The sequence below is a fragment of the Mirounga leonina genome, unplaced genomic scaffold (assembly GCF_011800145.1).
Source record: "Mirounga leonina isolate KUSES-001 unplaced genomic scaffold, KU_Mleo_1.0 Mir_127, whole genome shotgun sequence".
Taxonomy (NCBI): domain Eukaryota; kingdom Metazoa; phylum Chordata; class Mammalia; order Carnivora; family Phocidae; genus Mirounga; species Mirounga leonina.
The window spans coordinates 20,221,960-20,241,248 of NW_023270316.1; the positions used below are offsets into that span (position 1 = coordinate 20,221,960).

At 33.8% G+C, this 19,289-nt stretch overlaps 1 non-coding gene across 1 annotated transcript; it reads left to right on the forward strand.

Moving 5' to 3' along the window:
• The first annotated feature begins 481 nt into the window (after positions 1 to 481).
• On the forward strand, positions 482 to 588 carry LOC118009761. Its single transcript, XR_004679028.1, has one exon. It is a non-coding gene; the product is annotated as a U6 spliceosomal RNA (small nuclear RNA).
• Positions 589 to 19,289: the final 18,701 nt, after the last annotated feature.

The window sequence follows — 19,289 nt, forward strand, 5'->3', positions numbered from 1 at the left end:
TGCATGTCAGAGGCAGAGATCCTGTGACAGGTGAAGAGATCATGGCAAGGGAAATAGGAGCATACAAAAATATCAGAGGCCAAGGCCACTTCTTCATTGCCAGGACAATTGAGAAAACAGTACCCAGGATTATTCTTCTCCCCTTCAAGATGCAGCATGTTCTAAGAATCTCTCTAAACAGCTGCTACATCATGTAGGAGGAAAGCACTTTCAAAACACGAGAAGATTCAGATTTCTAATATAAGGAAGTGCTGAGGAGTCACTTCATTGTAAATTGACTGCAAAAAATAAATAACCATAGGGAAATCATTGCAGAACGTGAGTGATTCTGGATATGTGTTAGCCAGAAGGAGAGCTTTATAGAACAAGAATGAATCTACATGTATAAAGACATGAAGTCGATACATGATCTTTCATTGATGTTTACTTGGACTACACATGAATTCATATGATATTTTTATTTATTTAAAAAACAATTACAGTGCTTGCTTCAGCAGTACATATACTAAAATTGGAATGTTATAGAGAAGATTAGCATGGCCTCTGCACAAGGGTGACGTGAAAATTCGTGAAGTGTTCCATATTTTTATAGTATAATGCTAAGTGGAATAGGTCAGTCAGAGAAAGACAAATACCATATGATTTCACTCATGTGGAATTGAAGAAACCGATAAACAAGCAAAGGGCAGGAAAAGAGAGAAAAAGACAAACCGAAAAACAGATTCTTAACTATAGAGAGCAAATTGATGGTTACCAGAGGGGAGCTGGGTGGGGGGATGGGTGAAGTAAGTGATGGGGATTGAAGAGGATGCTTATCATAATGAGCACTGAGAAATGTATAGAATCATCAAATCACTATATTGTGCACCTGATACTAATATAACATTGTATGTTAACTATACTGAAATTAAAATTAAAAACTTAGGAAAATTATTATTTTTGGAAAAAATTTGGGGGTAAATGTTTTCTTGAGTTTTGATTAAAGACATATAGTAAAATAAAATATGCTTAGTAAGGGTAGTGGGATCTGATTACATGTTTGCAAACTGGGGAGATGAAAAGTTTTGGTAGGGACAGTGATAGGAAAACTTGTCCGCTAATATATATTATCAGGTCTAGACTAACATAAGGTGGCACCAGGTATAAACATACCTTCAAACAAAGTGAAAAAATGAAGACAGAAATTGGCAGAATTGGGAAGAACGTAACACAAGCTAAAATGAAAAATATTCCACCAATACCATGTTCCTGAATTTATTTAAGACAAGATACAATTGTTTTGTTTTGGTTAGGGAAAACAAGAACTAACTTACCTGAGATCAGTGACAGTGGAATTGGAAATGTCCTTCAATAATCAGATTTGTTCATCTAGATTATTTACTGTATTTTTACTGATTTATAACATGCATAATCTATAATGATTATATATATATACATTTATAACATGTATAATCTATATGTACACTATATATATGCATTTATGCAAAATATATGCATATGTAATTTTAAGTAAATACATTTTATAGGGCCATGAAATCAATTTTATTTTATTTTTATTTAATTAATTAATTTTAATTTTATTTTTAAATAGGACATGATCAAATATGGTTTGAAGACCAAAGTTGCACAGATTATTTAGAAAATGTACAAGGATAATGATGCTTTTAAAATTATTCAGTATCTACAAATGACTTTCAGTGTTCTTCACTTAAAAAGGGTAATTTGGAACATTATGCATAAACAATCTTCTCCCCTGACTCTTTCCTAAAGCTTTGGAGATACATTTCTTTCCTCTGGTGTGTGGGAAGATACATAGTATTGTCCAAATAAACTCTGGGATGGTTTCTTTTCAATTTAGTTATTTTATTGTGTTGCATTCTGGAATTTTTCTGCTTTACTTGGAAAAAAAGCAATCACATATTTTTAAGTGTTTCTATTTAATAGTTTTTTAAACATGATAACTACTCTCAACTTCCAGAATTCTGTCCATTTAAATTTTGTAAAATAAAACATGAAAATGTAATTTTTGATTAGTGTTTCTGAACAATTTTTGTTATTCCTTATATAGTAGGAATGAATGCCTCCTGGTCAAAGGAAAATCTCTAATAATAGCCAACATTTATTTAGAGATCATTATATTGCAGACATTTTGCTAGGTTTTTTTGTAAATATTATCTCTAATTCTCAAACAATATTTAAAAGGTTGATATTTGCTTTATTAACTAAATGAGTATTCAAATTCACATAATCAATTGACTTAATACCCACATCTTATGTCCCTGAAAGTCATATACTTTCTTTTTTCCTCCAGCTTTATTGAGATATAATTGACATATACTATTATGTAAGTTTAAGGTGTCCAATGTGTTGACTTGATACACTTATATAATGTGGAATGATGATCACCGTAGAGTGGGTTAACACCTCTATCATGTCACAATTATCGTTTCTTTTTTGTAATAAAAACATTTAAGATCTACTCTTTTAACACCTTTCAAGTACATGATACAGTATTTTTAATTATAAGCACCATGTTGTACATTAGATCCCCACAACTTACTCATATTATAACTGGAAGACTGTACTCTTTGATCAACACTCTCCCCATTCCCTTCACTCTCCACCCCCTGGCAACCACCATTCTACTCTCTGTTTCTATGAGTTTGGTTTTCGATTTTTTGTTTTTTGTTTTTTTAATTATACATATAGGTGAGATGATACAGTGGTTGTCTGGCTTATTTAATTTAGTATAATGTCCTTAAAGTCTACCCATCTTGCTACAAATGGTAACTTTCCTTCTTTCTTCTGGCTAAATAATATCCATCGTAGATATATACCACATTTTCTTTGTCCATTCACCCATAGAGAGACCCTTAGGTTGTTTCCCTATCTTGACCATTGTGATTAATACTGCAGTGAATGCGAGAGCACAGGTATCTCTTCAAGATCCGGATTTCACTTCATTTGGATATATACCCAGAATTGAATTTGTTGGATCATATGATGGTCCTATTTTTCATTTTTTTGAGGGACTTCCATACTATTTTTCATACTGGCTGTACCAGTTCACATTCCCATTAACAGTGCACAAGGGCTTTCTTTTGGCTGCACCCTTGCCAACACTTATTGCTTGTCTTTTTGACAATAGTCATCCTAACTGGTATGAGATGGTGTCTCATCATGGTTTTGATTCGCATCTCCCTGATGATTAGTGATGTTTAATACATTTTCATGAATCTGTTAGCTGTTTGGATGTTTTTCTTTAAAAATGTCTATTTTGTTCCTCTGTCCATTTTTAAATCAATTTTTTTTACCATTGGATTGTATAAATTCCTTGTATATTTTGAATATATTGCTTCATCAGGTGTGCCATACACTTTCTATTATCAATATTATCAGATGGCCAGTATTAAATTGTTATCTCTACCATCTCTTCCACTACACAAATATTTTCTTTGTTCCTTTAATCTTTTCCTTTCACTCATTCTCACACTCTCCATCTTTTTTTTCCAATAAATATTCATAAAATATCTATTTCCACACATTCTAATACAGTAGCCTCTGGCTATATATGTTTACTAAGCCCTTGAGGTGTGGCCAGTCTAAATCGTTAGGTGTCACAAATGTAATATACACACTGCATTTCAGTGAGTTAATATGAAAAATAGGATGTGAAATATAACAATAATGCCTTTTAAAATACTAAAATCCAAATGCTCCAAGTCAATGTTTTTCAGGTATGTAACCATTTTTTTGCTCCCTCTCACCTTTCCTTCCTCCATTCTTTGCAATTTTTAAAGAAATAGAATTGTAAGGTAGTTGTAAGAAATAATACAGAGAGATACTATGTATCCTTTTACAGATTCCTATAATAGTGGCATCTTAATAAACTCTGGTACAATATCACAATCAGGATATTGACTTTGATATGGTGAAGATACTGTATCACCATATGATTTTGCCACATCTTTTATAGCCGCATCTACTTCCCTTCCCACCCTCTCCTGCTTCAGTCCTAACAACTACTGGTTTGTTCTGTATTTCTATAATTTGTTATTTCAAAAGAATAATATAAATGGCATTATACGATATGTAACCTTTTTGCAATTGTTTTTTTTTTTTTTTTTTTTTTTTCCATTCAGTATAATCCTCAGGAGATTCTGGGAGGTTGTTGCATGTATCAATAGCTCATTCCTTTTATTCTTAAATAGTGTTACATGCTATGGATATATCATTTCATTTAGCCATTCACTCATTCAAGTACATCTGAATTATTTTCAAGTTTTGCTATTATTGTAAAACTCCTACAAACATTCATGAGTGGGTTTTTGTGTGAACATATCCATTTCTCTCAGATAAATACCCAGGAGTACAATTGCTGTGTTATATGGTAAGTGCATGTTTAGTTTAATAAACAGACAAATAAACAAACAAAACTTACCTGTTTTGGGGGAAGGATTGTACCATTTTATATTCCCAATGGCAAGAGAATGAGTTATCTAGTTTCCCCACATCCTCAACCAAAATTAGACTTGTCATGATTTTTTTTTTTTATTTTTACCATACAGATTGGTGTATAGTTCTATCTCATTGTGGTCCTAATTTTCATTTCCCAAATGGTTAATGATATATAACATCTTTTCCTGTGCTAATTTGCCATCTGTTTATCCTCTTCGGTAAAATATTTTCTTTTGCTCATATTCAAATTGAATTGATTTTTATTATTGTGTGTTGAGGATTCTTTATATATTCTAGATACAAGTCTGTTACTAGATATGTGGTTTATAAATATTTTCTCCCACTCTGCAACTTGTCTTTTCATCCTCTTTTTTTTTTTAAGATTTTTTATTTATTTATCTGAGAGAGAGAATGGGAGACAGAGGGCATGAGAGGGGGAGGATCAGAGGGAGAAGCAGGCTCCCTGCCGAGCAGGGAGCCCAATGCGGGACTCGATCCCAGGACTCCAGGATCATGACCTGAGCGGAAGGCAGTTGCTTAACCAACTGAGCCACCCAGGTGCCCCTCTTTTCATCCTCTTAATAGCATCTTTTGAAGACCAAAATGTTAAATTTTGATGCAGTCCAATTTGTCAAATTTTCCTTTAGTGGATAGTGTTTTTGATGTCAGGACTGAGCTCTTTGCTTACTCCTAGATTTTCTCCTAGATTAATATTTAAAACCTCAGTAATTTTACATTTTTTATTTAGGTCCATGATCCATTTTGAGTTAATTTTTGAATAAGGTGTGAGACTTAGCTTCAGGTCAAGATTGATCGATCAATTGATTTTTGGCTCTAGACAATTTGGTGCATATTGCTATTCTTGTTAGATTGGCCCTTTTTATCATTAAATAATGTTTCTCTTGGTCTCTGGTAATTTTATTTGTTCTGAAATCTACTTTATTGGGTATAATATAGCCACTTCTACTTTGCTTTAATTAATATTTTTATGATATATCTTTTTTCATGCTTTTGCTTTTAAGCTGCCTATATCAGTATATTTGAAGTGAATTTCTTGTAGACAGCATATGGTTTGGTTACAATTTCTAATCTGTTTTGCCAATTTCTGTCTTTTAATTGTTGTATGTAGATCATCTGCATTTTATGATCTGTAGGTGCTTTCATCTGCCATTTTATTTTTCTGTTTTCTGTTTGTTCATTTTATATATATATATATATATATTTTTTTTTTTTTTTTTCTGTTTTCATTTCCTTGCCTTATTGTGATCTACTCATATATTTTGGGGATTCCATTTTTTACCTATGTAGTGATTTTTGTGGTTGTTCTAGGTATTACATTATACACATAACTTATTTACTGGTGTTGTCATTTTAACAGTGTGAGTAAAGTATAGAAATGTTACCTGACTTTGCATCCCTTTGCTCATCTTCCAACTTTTAGAATATAATTATTTTAAATATTTCTTATACATATATTTAGAGCTGCATAACACAGTGTTACAATTTACTTCAAATGTCAAAATTTAGAACCTCAAGAAAAGAAAATTCTCTTGTACTTAACAATAGTTTTGCTTACCATGTTCTTTCTTCCATTTTCACATTCCAATGTACCTTTAAAAAAATTCATTTCATTTTTTTTAGAGAACTTCTTCGTTTGGTCATTCTTTCAGGGTAGACAGCAGATGTATTGATTTCCTCTTCATTTCTGGAGTACATTTTTGCTGAGTATAAGATTCTGAGCGGGAATAGTACTTACTCTTCAGTCCTATAAAAGTTTTGATCCTATTCTTTTTGGCCTTTTTGATTTCAGATGAGAAATCTGTTGTCATTTAAATTTTGTTTTTCTTGTAGGATAGGTGTCATTTTTTTCTTGTTGCTTTCCAGATTGTTTTTCATTTGTCTTCAGATTTCAAGATTTTACTAAAATGTGTCTTGATGTTTAGCTTCTTGAATCTGTAGATTTATATCATTTCCAAATTTGGGGAGTTTTAAAACATCATTTCTTCAAGTACTTTTAAAATTTGCCCTTTTTAACCTTTCTTCCTGAGACTCCAATAACATGAATGCTAGATCTTTTGTTATATTCTCAGAGGTTCCTCTGAGAATTCATTTATAAATGAATATTTATATATTCATTTATAAATGAATAATATGAATAATAAATAAATTCATTTATTTTCATTCTCTTCACACCCTGTTGCTCAGATTAGGTAAATTCTCTTCCTTTACTTGCCCATTCATCAGTCTTTCCTGTGTTCCCTCCAATATCCTATTTATTCCATTTATGAAGGTTTTTAAGATTTTTTATTAATACTATTTTGGTAATTGTATTTTCCAGTTTGAAATTTTCTATTTGGTAGTTCTTTACAACTAACATTTTTTTTTCTGATCCTTTCTAATTTTTATTATTTCATGTGTGCATACAATTGTTCACTGAAGCATTTTTATCATGACAGCTTTAATTCTAACATCTATGTCATCTCAGGTTTTGAATCTACTCATTGTCGTTTTTCACTGGGTTCGAGATCTCCCTTGTTCTTGGTATGACAATGGGGTACAGAGGTACCTCATTATTGTTGGGGGTGGGTAATAAGTCTGGGCTACTCTTGCACTTTGCTGCGACACTGAGGGAGATCAGGGCCTGTTAGCAACCAGCAAAGATGACTCTTGCTTGGCCTTCTTGACACCAATATGACAGAAGTGTTGGAGTACCTTGTTACAGCTTTGCAGGAGGGAATCCAGAAACTTCCCACTTGGCATTTCCTGACATAGGTTGAAGTAGGACCACACATCTTTCTATGGCATTTGGCTGAAATGAGCATTTCTTGCCTAAGAGTTTTCTGTCTTCTTAAGCTTCTTTTTTCCTGATCCTTTGGCTAGAGAGAGCAGGCTCTTGGTGAGGCTTTTTTTTTTTTTTTCCTTTTCTTTTTTCTTTGTCTGCATCAATTGATGTCTCTGGATTGCTGACTCCTTCATATCCAAGTCTGAGATATATAGGGAAAAAGAAAACGAGAAGTTTACCACTGAGTTGTACTTTGGGCCCCAAGTTCTCTAGCATTTTTTTCTCTTTTGAAGTTTTCTTATATTTGTTTTATACACAATGTCCAGGTGTTGTAGTTGTACTTAGCAAAAATAATAGGGAAAAGCATGTCTACTTCACTTTTGTGAAAATAGAATTCTCAGTGTAGCAGATTTTTAAGGTTTTGAGTTAGGCATTGGACATAATATTCAGGATATTGTATTCCCTGTTAAAGTATTTGGCTTTTATCATGAGTGAAATTAGAGATGTGCAGAAATATTCCCATGACACAATCTCGAGTAATGTGGGATATAGTGGAGCCACCTATTGAAATTAACTTGAAAGAGTATTAAGTATGTAGGAGAATCAAGTGTCTAATATTGGATATGTGTTATATATCTATGATTCACTTATAGGTCTGATGTTTAGAGAGAAGTTTATTTGGATTTAAAATATTCCATTTTGTCAGTATGTGGACTCCATTGAAAATATGGAAAAGGAAAGTTTAAAACATGGAAAATTCGGGGTGCTTGGGTGGCTCGGTCCATTAAGTGTCTGCCTTCGGCTTGGATCATGATCCCAGGGTCTTGGAATAGGGTCCTGCATCAGGCTCCCTGCTAAGCAGGGAGTCTGCTTCTCCCTTTGCACCTACCCCCCCAAGTTTGTACACATTCTCTTTCTCACAAAAATAAACAAAAATAAAATATTTAAAAAAATACAAAATAAATAAAACATGAAAAATTCATTAGGGGCAGATTGTAGAGATAGGCAAAGAGGGGGCCCAGAAAATTGCCCTGGCAAAGTCAAAGCATAGACATTAGGCAATATGGAAGATCCAATCGAAGACACAAATTAAAGTCAAAGAGATTATGGATGGGGAGTGGACATTGTTGAGTCTTAGAATCCAAAAGCAAAGAGTGACAAGTCCAGTTACAATGAATGAGGAAAATAGGTTAATGATATGAATTTTGAAATATGGTCATTATATTTGGGAATATGGAAATCACTCTCTTGGAAAGAAATGTTCTTGTATGATTTTCTTGAGTGGACGTGATGAGGGGTTACTCGGAGAGTAAAAGGCAAATGATGAAGTGCATGCATCATATGAAGATAACTCTCCAAATTATCATGTGAGAAGGAGAATCCAAAATGGCACAATTGCTAGAATGAGGAAAGGTAAGTTTTTAAGATGTTCTGGTTTATTTTAAAAATAGTTTAATGTGTTTGTTGATAGGATAAAGTTGAGAAGCAGAGGTTACAATGCACAAAATAAAGTATTAATTGAAGGTGTTAAATATGTGACGAAGTAGGAGAAATCAATCTTGTGCTTATAGCTTTTTATATATTTTAAACTTACAATATGGCTTTCTTGTATATCCTGACACTTGTTTAAGGAATTCTGATTATGTAAAGGCAGATCAGAAAATATTAAATAATTTCTTTATTTAAATATTTAAACATAGTCACATTTTTATACGTTTGGAACAGATGCAAGTAAGTAGCAAAATATGTGACTGTAGATTTTTTTTTTTAATTATTACTTGCTTGAGATTATTGAGGCATCTGGTTCATTGTTCATAAATAGTATCAATAGAAAAATAAATACAAGATGGTACTTTGAACTATAAATCATATTTAATGGTCCTTTAAATATTAGTTTATAAGTCTTTGTGTGCATAAAATTGTACTGTCACAAACAATTTCTCCTGTGGAAAAGTGGTGGTATGTCTAAGATTAAAAAAAAAATTCTGGCTTCAATTTAGAAAGTTTGTTGTTTTAAGATCTTGCTTGACCACCTACAACATGTGTTTGTAAATCCCTGCTTGCAGCTTCGTGTTTTTCATGAGACTTTTATTCCAATAAGAACAGCTGGTGAAATTAAGGTTACTGTCCTAGATTTCAGTTAGAAGCCACTGGTGTAAAGCTATTTTCAGGATCATTTACTTGGCTCTCAAACTCCTCTTAGTTGTTAGAAATGTAATCTTACTTTGCTAATGTTCAAATCATGGATGGATATTATCATGCTTCTGAAAATGAGTTTGTCTTGGATAGGTTAAATGTGTATAGTAGATTTTTAAAAACTAATTTGGACATCATTTTAAAAATTATCATTTTAAAAGTACAATTTTGGACATCAAGAACTTTGGTAGTATTATCTGTTAAACTATAGATCTTTTACATTTTTAAATAATTATTTATTTATTCACTTTTGTTTGGAGTGGGGGGTGGTTGCTCTTTCATTTTTGTTTAAAGAAAGGACTTTATTGAGATTTATAAAAGACTTCAAAGGACAAAAAACCCTATGGTCATCTGGACTAACCCCATCATCTTACCAATAAAGTTATCAGAAATACAATAATCAGAGAACATAAGTAATACGTGCCCAGTGGTGACAATACAAAGTAACAGACCCATGTTTTTAAATCCTTGATATTTGCTTTTTCCGACAGAGTGCTACTCCTTTTATTGTTTTCAAATTTGACTATACTGAACAGTTGTATATTTTTTATGAGAAGGGACTAGAAGAAAAAGGAACAGACTTTTTTGTTCTAAAATTAAATGCCACGTGCTGGAGTTTTGAGGGTTTAATAGAAAATGCTTCCCTCCTTTTCTCCTCACCCAGCTTGAAATCAAATGATAAACAGGAAAAACAGTTGGAAATGAAAATAGCACTTTATGATAATAAAAATATTCATAAAATATGGCTTAGGTCTATGGATATCTTCAAATTAAAATTATACCTCTAGTCATTGTTCAATCCACTTTGATGTTTGTAACCTCAGAAAATTAGACCACAGGATTACAGAATTATTTGCAGAGGACAGATCCCAAAAAGAATCAGAAGGACTTGAACATTAATTCTCTGTTCATCTTACCAAATTCATCCACCAGATAATTTATTTCTTCCCCACTAGAAGTGAGTGAAGATGCATGACAGTGCCCAGTATAGTATTCTAATGGAAGGTCCTTTCCATGCAAAAATGAGGAGCTAAGGAATATCAAGACAAACCCACTGGATAGTGTGAAAAAGATTGTACTATTAACTGAGATTTCTTAAATCCCAACAATATCGTCCTAGGTGTGACTGTGGCTAGGATATGAACATATTGGAAGTATAACTTCTATAGCTCTAGATTCTGGAAAACTATTAAGCTAGAAAATTAAAAGTAAAGAAAAATAACCATATCACACACACACACACACACACACAAATCTCATCTTCCATCACCAAACATGGGATTTATTTTTGACATGATGGGAATTAGGCCATGGATAAAAATCTGATAATGTCAACCAACAATTTATTAAGTGATAACAATTAGCACTTTTTAAAAGAAAAATTATAACTACATAACTAATATTGTTATTTTAAGTCAAAAACCATTCCAAACAATTATATAATGGATTGCTTCTAAAACACATTATAAGAATAAAATTTGGAACAAAATTCTACTTTAAAGATTTTATTTTTTTATTTATTTTTATTTGAGAGAGAGAGTGAGAGAGAGAAAGAGCACAAGAGGGGGGAGGGGGAGAGGGAGAAGCAGACTCCCTGCCGAGCAGGGACCCCGATGCGGGACTCAATCCCGGGACTCCAGGATCATGACCTGAGCAGAAGGCAGTCGCTTAACCAACTGAGCCACCCAGGCGCCCCCCAAATTCTACTTTATTAACTAAATAAAACAAAGCCCAAAGATTCTTTTAATCCCTGACCAGGTCATTGATCAATGATTAATTATTTAACTCTCAAAGTAACCCTCTAGCTTTCTAAGAATAATTGAAGAATTTGTTACCAGAGTTAGTGTGTTTTCTGAACTCCTAGATATTTTCCTTTATATAGTCATTACCAAGGGGAACCATGACTCATATCATGCATTTTATATATCCATAGATTGTTTTTTCTCTTGATGTAATTTCATGAATTTCACAGCTCTCCAAAGATGCTTTTGTAATTACATTCTTGAAGACTTGTTCTTATAAAACAAGTCTATAGGTTATGGACTGAATTTTTGTGTCTGTCCCCTTTCCTCAAATTCATATGTTAAAACCCTATCTCTCAATGTGATGGTATTAGGAGGTGGGGCCTTTGGATGTAATCAAGATAGATAAGGTCTTGAGGATAGATCCATCAAGAGTGGGATTTGCACCCTTTTAAAAGAGCTTGCTTCCATCACCTGAGGACATAGCAAGAAGTCTGCAGTCTACAACTAAGAAGATGGCTCTCACTAAAACCTGACCATGCTGATGCCTTGATTTGGACTTTCAACCTCCAGAACAATGAAAAAAAAAAAAATTCTGTTGTTTATAAACCACCTTCTGTACTTTGTTATATAGCAGCTTGAATGAAGATATAATGACTAAAGCTTCAATAATAAAATATTGGATCATATGGGCTTTTATTATTTAATCCCCCATATCATTTAGAATTTTTTAAAAAACTTCTGTTATTATAAACTTATTTTCCATTTCCCATATTCAATGAATCATAAAAGTCTACTAACATCTAATGCATTTTCTCTTTCTATTGCTGTCAGCCACTGTCTTGGTCCAGGCCCTTATCTTCTGGGTTGATCCAATATAGCCTAACAGAACTTTCCACCTGTATTGTTTCTACTCCTTAATCTACAGACTTTTACCAGTGTAATAGTTCTAAAAGTTTATTGTGATTAAGCCATGCTCACGCTTGAAAATCTCCAAAGATTTTAATTTGAACAATAGCCACTAGCAACAATCAGATTGATTCAAATGATTCACTACAGCTGATGCATATACTCTTCTGGGGAATGTAATGTTAGAAACTACCCTTACATGTTCATTCAGGTGAATGCCACCTACATTAAAATTGCTTGGATTATAAACTGGAGACCACCAGTCATAATGAAGTCAATATAGGAACTTTAAATTAAGCACATCCCACCATCTCCTAAAAATGCCAAAGATGACAGAAAACAGACACACACAAGCAAAATTAGATCAGAAACTAAGATAAGAAAATGAGAGAAAACTTTAGTATCCTCAGTATATATTAAACAGAATTGATAGAGATCAAAGCAATACAAAATAAAAGAAAATTTATTTCATTTGCTTCAATGCTATAATAAGATTACAACTCAAGAAAAGCATACAGCAGTGTAGAGTGAGAAAGACATGCCATATCTTCTGTACTCAATAACTCAAAGACGTAAGTCCCATACTGGAAAACTAGACCCTAGTCCCTCCCAAAACATTCAAGGAGACAGTAAAGGGAGTATTAAGGCAGGAATGTTAGTTGTGATTTCCACCCTGGAAGATGGAGTCTCCATAAAAAATAATAAAAAAATAAAAATGAAAAAACAGAGGTACTAATGAGGAAAGAAAGGCAAAAACCTTTCAGCAGAGCATAGCTTATATCTTTTGTTCATGTTTTCCATCAGTTCAAATTACTTGATAACAATACAGTGAGTCTGAGAAGCCATTACCTTTTTCTATGAGGAAGTACACTGGGTGAAGGACTCTGGAAAGTAAGAGTTTGAATGGAAATTTTAGACATCAATCTGATGTCTGGTTCAATGCAGACAGTTAAATACAAAACCATACAGAGTGTCAGGGCAGGGCAATCCATTCAGACAAATCATTAAAAAACCTTAAAATTGGGCTAATATTAAACATTCAAAGATGTTAGTTGATGAGACAAATCAAACATGAGACATACTTGTTGACTCCAACTCAATTCAAAATAAGAGCAAATAATGAAAGGACAGACACATGAAGATACACAAACAAAAGAAATAGCATACATCTAAAAAGATTTATTTATTTTTTTTTAAAGATTTTATTTATTTATTTGACAGAGAGATAGAGAGAGAACGCAAGTAGGCAGAGGGAGAGGGAGAAGCAGGCTCCCCGCAGAGCAGGGAGACCGATGCGGGACTCGATCCCAGGACTCTGGGATCATGACCTGAGCCGAAGGCAGACGCTTAACCAACTGAGCCACCCAGGCGCCCTAAAAAGATTTATTGACCAATGCAGAAGAAAATTCCACAAATCTTTAGCTTTAACCACAGAATGAGAGAACAGTTGGTCCCTATGAAAGTGGAGCATATAGCCCTGACAACAATGTTCAGGTAACAAAATAGGATACCAGAAAGAGAGAGGACAGTTTAAAATGAAAATAAAAGAAATGGAGAAGCTATGGCACGTTTGCAAGAGAACGAAACTGGTGTCCTGTAACTGTGTAACTGATTTAGTGACATAGAAAGCAGATGTGATTAATCTTAGGAAAAGGCAAAATAATAAAAAATATTAGGTGTGAGATATTAATAGAGATGGCAGATAATAAAGAACCAATAAATCCAAAATGAGTTTTCTTGAGAAGAATAGAACAAGTACAGCAGAAGCAATAATTACATTAGGGAGAAAACTTCTGAGGGGAAGCAAGACCAATATGTTTGTAGGTGGGAAACAATTGTCACATTCATGGCAAAATATAATTTTTCTAAATTGAGCTTGTAAGGCTTTAAGAAAAGGTATTAGAAGCTAAGAATACTATATCTCCTCAGTAATAAAAATTTTCCTTGGAGATTTGCCTGTTTCTTTTATTGGAGGCTACATGCCTTCCACAGGCAAAAATTCCAGCTAAGAGTATTCAAAAGTTAAATATAGTATGTCTAGGATGCAAGGAAGATGTGTAAATGACAATGAGTGATTACAGGCATAGAGCAAAAAAGAAAAAAAAAAAACATTAGTTAATTTCAGATTTGTTAGTTATATCACAATCATTGTATTAGGATGTACATTCCATGGATAGAACTTATAAACAACTAAATCTGTACCCCTTGATGAACACCATTGGAATGGGAAATATGGCAACCTTAAAACACTTCCAAACATAAATAAAATTAAAATCATTTAAATTAAGTTAAAATCAGAATATATTTTGTAGTTACAATAAGTTTATATTTGTAAATAACATTATTTTCCTCTCTGATTTTTGGATACCTTAAGATAATTAATTTTTTTTTGTAATTCCAGGTAAGGTTATATGTGACCTGCTGAGTCACATAGAATTCAAAGCTCACTTAACCAACTGAGCCACCCAGGTGCCCCGCCATCTTGCAATTTTTAATAAATTTTGAACAGGGCACCCTATATATGTGTTGTGCTCTGTGCCTTGTAAATTATGTGATCTGTGCTGGGGCCATATTTACATCTTATCTAATTATGTTTATTTAACTTCCTTTCCTTCATCCCTCTCTCCATACTTTCTTCCCTTCCTTTCTTTAACATGATTATCATAATCACTTGGGGTAGGATATTTCAAACAACTGGAAAACCCTAGCAAGTAAAAAAATCAACACCCATGTAATCCCAACTCTTCAGGTGTTAAATGACCATGTATGTACCCTAATGAAAGGAACCGCACAGACCTTGCCCAAAATAATAGAGGGCATTTAAAGAGGATTTCATAAGAGATTTTAGTGTGAGAATTTCTTCAAAAACTGTTGTCAGAATGTTGTGTGTATCTCTTACCTTCACCATGATGCACAGAAGCTCTCTGCACCTCAAACCCAGGGATGCTCTTAGGAGATTAATAGTTAGTTTGACTGTGTTTGTGGCACATAGAGGACACAGTTGTGGGTGTGTGAGCCTTATCTGAAATGGCAAAAGGTGAGAGACTGGTTTGAGCAGCCTTGTAGATCTTCAGAGAAGAACATGCACTCTGGGTAAGAATATGAGATTTTCTGTGTACTTAGTGACTCTGTAAAAGAATTCTACCCCCAATTTTTCTATCAGAGGTGAGACTACCTAATAAACAAGGCACATCAACCTGGAAAGGCATCAAAGGATACAGCAGGAAGGATGGGTGACTTGGAGGGAAAAGATAACTTCACCAATGCCAGGGAGCTCTGGAGAGGTCCCCAGTGGAAAGAGGTCCCTGGGGAATTCACAAATTTGTTCTGTTCTAGCAGATATTTGAATATCTCTCCAAATGTTTCTCTGTTCTTGCAACTTATGGTAAGCCTACAGTGGTCAGCAATACTATTTTTTTCCTTACTTATATTTCTCTTATTTATATTTCCTACTTTTTTTTTCTCATGAGTTTAGGAGAGAAGGAATCTTTGGACATCCCAGTCTCTGGCTTCAAGCTCCCACTCTCTTCTCACGTGGAACAAAATGACAAACTTTACTCTGCAGCACTGAATTCCCCGCAGCCAATGCTATTCCAGGACTCTGGACAATTCCATTCGGTGCATAGGTGGAATGGGGGGAGATTTAATACTCGAATTTCTGGTACAAGAGAGGAACAGAGGAAATAAAAAGACAAGGGCTCAAACGAACTTCAAGTGCACTGCTTTAATTGTACTAAAAACAGGTATCTTTAATAAAAAAGTCTCCTGAGGCATACTATTTAAGGACAAGGCTATGGTTTCTAGACCACATGCGTGGCTATGTTTCCAAGGCAGCAGGATCATTGCTTGTCTCCCCGCCAAACTACTCTGTGGTGATGGTGACGATCATGATGCTTATAAAATTCAGTGGTTCTGTGATGGCTTTATTCCCCCAGAAATATCTTACTTTATATCTTTCAGTCTATTGCTCAGAATGTCTGTTCTCATCTTTCTCGATATCACCATATTCTCTCTATTGGCTTCACTCTTCCGCTGCTGGTATATGACCTCTGGGTTCTCCTCTGGTGCTTGAAGGTTCTACATTTTTTGAAGGCAGGTGTGCATGTACTAGTGATTCATGTTGAGCCAGTTTATGAAATCCGGAGAATAAAAGTACAATGCCAGGTTGCTAAGTCCAATAATTTAACATCTAAGGGAGCTAATGCACACATGAAGAGAGTTGAAGCAAGTCTGTTTCTTTCTGGACTGAGATTTCTAGGTCGGAGGTTTCAATGTGAAGCAAAGAAACCATATCAAAGCACCACTTCTCAGCCTTAATTCTAATACAGTTGCTATTTTTTTTTTTAAGATTTATTTATTGACATTAGAGAGGGAGAGAGAGAATCTCCAGCAAACTCCCTGCTGAGCACGGAGCCCGATGACACGGGGCTGGATCTCAGACCCTGAGAACAGAACCTGAGCCAAAATCCAGAGTGAGATGCTTAATGGACTGAGTCACCCAGGTGCCCCTACATGTTGCTATTTTTAAAATCACAGAAACATGTTACATATTTTCCTCTTCAAAATATATTTCTTTTTTTTTCCCTCAAAGGAATGGAGTTTGTTAAGGTGACATCTGGACATGTCTCAAAAGGTTGTTTATTGAAACTAGATAATGTGTTTCAATAGAAAATATTTCACTACAAATACTCTAGTTAAAAAACCTTCTTAAATTCAGTGATTCTCATTTATTGCTGGCTTTGTGGTTGGCAACCTTGTGGAGAAAATTATTGACACTTGTTGAAGACTCTAAGTCAGACTTTATTCAGGAAGTGAAGTACAGTGGGGTTTTGTGGTGAGGGAGTTGAACTCAATCTCTGTCCTCCATAACAAAACCCCGTGTAGTAACCCATACAAAGAACAGCACAGCCACCTTTGCCCTAGGGACACATTAGAAGAGACGTCTCAAATCAGTATCCGAATGCTGGCTCCATCATTACATAATGGTAGACAATCCAGAAGGCTTTCAGACCTTAATTAAAAAAAAAAAAAAAAGCCATACAATTTAAAGTACTAGAAGCAGGGTTCTTTGATTCTAAAGGAATGAATCTCTATTCCTCTTTTTAAGCACGAGCTATTCTACGATGCATGCTGGCCTGAGCATCCAAAGTATTCATAATATTATCATTTTATTGTTCCTTCTTCCCATATCTGGTAGTTCTTAAATTATTATTATGAGGATAATCTTTATTGTCCTTCTTTCAGTAGATAGTATTTTCTTATGCTACAATTATTACTACTAATATTAGCTAATAACACTTTATGATTACTAATAATTACTACTACTGATATTAGCTAGCTAAGTCTCTCTCTATATATATATTTAAAAGCTATATGCTGTATCTATATCTATCTATATGTATATCTGTATGTATATGTATATCTATGCTAGAACCATTCTAACTCCTTTTTGGGAGTATTATATAAATCTTAATAATGTATCAGGGAAGGGCGCCTGGGTGGCTCAGTTGGTTAAGCGACTGCCTTCAGCTCAGGTCATGATCCTGGAGTCCCAGGATCGAGTCCCTCATCGGGCTCCCTGCTCAGCAGGGAGTCTGCTTCTCCCTCTGACCCTCACCCCTCTCATGCTCTCTCTCTCATTCTCTCTCTCAAATAAATAAATAAATAAAATCTTTAAAAAAAAATGTATCAGGGAAATTATCATTATCCCCAATTTTAGATTAGGAAATGGGTTGGGTGGAGAGACTAAGTAATACAGTTGACCCCTGAACCATGCAGAGGTTAAGGGTGCTGACCTCCCACACAGTCAAAAATCCACATATAACTTTTGACTCCACAAGAATTTAACTACTAATAGCCTCCTGTTGACTGAAAGCCTTCCCAATAACATAAACAATTGATCAACACATATTTTATATGTTGTATGTACTATATATTATGCTTATAATAATATAAGCTAGAGCAAGCAACATGTTATTAAGAAAATCATAAAGAAAACACATTTACAGTCTTGTATTTATAAAAAAAAAAATCTGCATGTAAGTGGACCCACACAGTTCAAACCTGTGTTTGTTCAAGGGTCAACTGTATTTTTTTAAACATCAAAATGTTAGCTTGTGATCAAGCCCAGACTTCAACATATGTTGTCTGAATTTAGAGCTTTTGTTATGTATCAGTATATTCTATTGTTTCTTACACATGAAATTCAAACCTTAGAATTCAAAGATGCTATATCAATATCAAGTGTAAGACACCTTATCTGGACACTTTATCTTATATAAACTTAAACCAGATACATTTTTTATATCAAGGGAAGAACAGGAACTCTAACAGTAACTGAGTCTCCATTGCAGGCAAAATCCAGTTATTTTAATAAACAGCGTCTGGGCTGTTTGTAGTCACAACAAATTTTGGAATTATGTATCGTTATCTATTTTTTCATAAGAGAAAACCAAGGCACCAAGAGGTCAAATGGCAATTATCTTTTGAAAAGCCCAGGGTGCTCATCTAAAAGGATAGTGGATTACACTTTATTTAGTGGAAAGACACAATAAATCAATGAAAAAACAAAAGGAATTTAGTTGGAAAAAAACTGAGAATCTTATCAAAAGTTATCTTCTATCAGAGAATTTTATAGTTAGAAACCCTGACTCCTCCTCTGTTCTATAATGGATGATTGCAATTCATTCTGGGTTTTTGATGTTTCCTGCTTATCCTTTTTTATTACTTTTTAATGCATCCTGTTAATAATGATATTTTACATGCATCTATACCATGTCCATCAAGTGGTTTTTCAGACTCTTAAACTTTATGACACCACCTGGTATGTCAGATGAAAGCAGGTTCCCAAAATCTGGCCATGGTTGGAAAAGTGAGGCAAGATCTTATGTTATTATATTTAAAATATAATATATATATCAGTATTTTATCAATTAACATTATAAGTTAATAATTCAGTTATATCTTCAATAAGCAGAGTATTATTTTTCAAACCATTATTTACTTTTTTACACTAGTCACTATCTTCCCTGGTCTGGTATCATAATTCTAATGCATATTTTGACAATTATTGGTCTTACACATTCTTGTTGTAAGCTTTTCCAAAACTTTAATGGATACTAGGGATGCGCACATATTTGTACATGTGGAAGTATGTGTATATATATATATATATATATATATATATATATATATATATATAC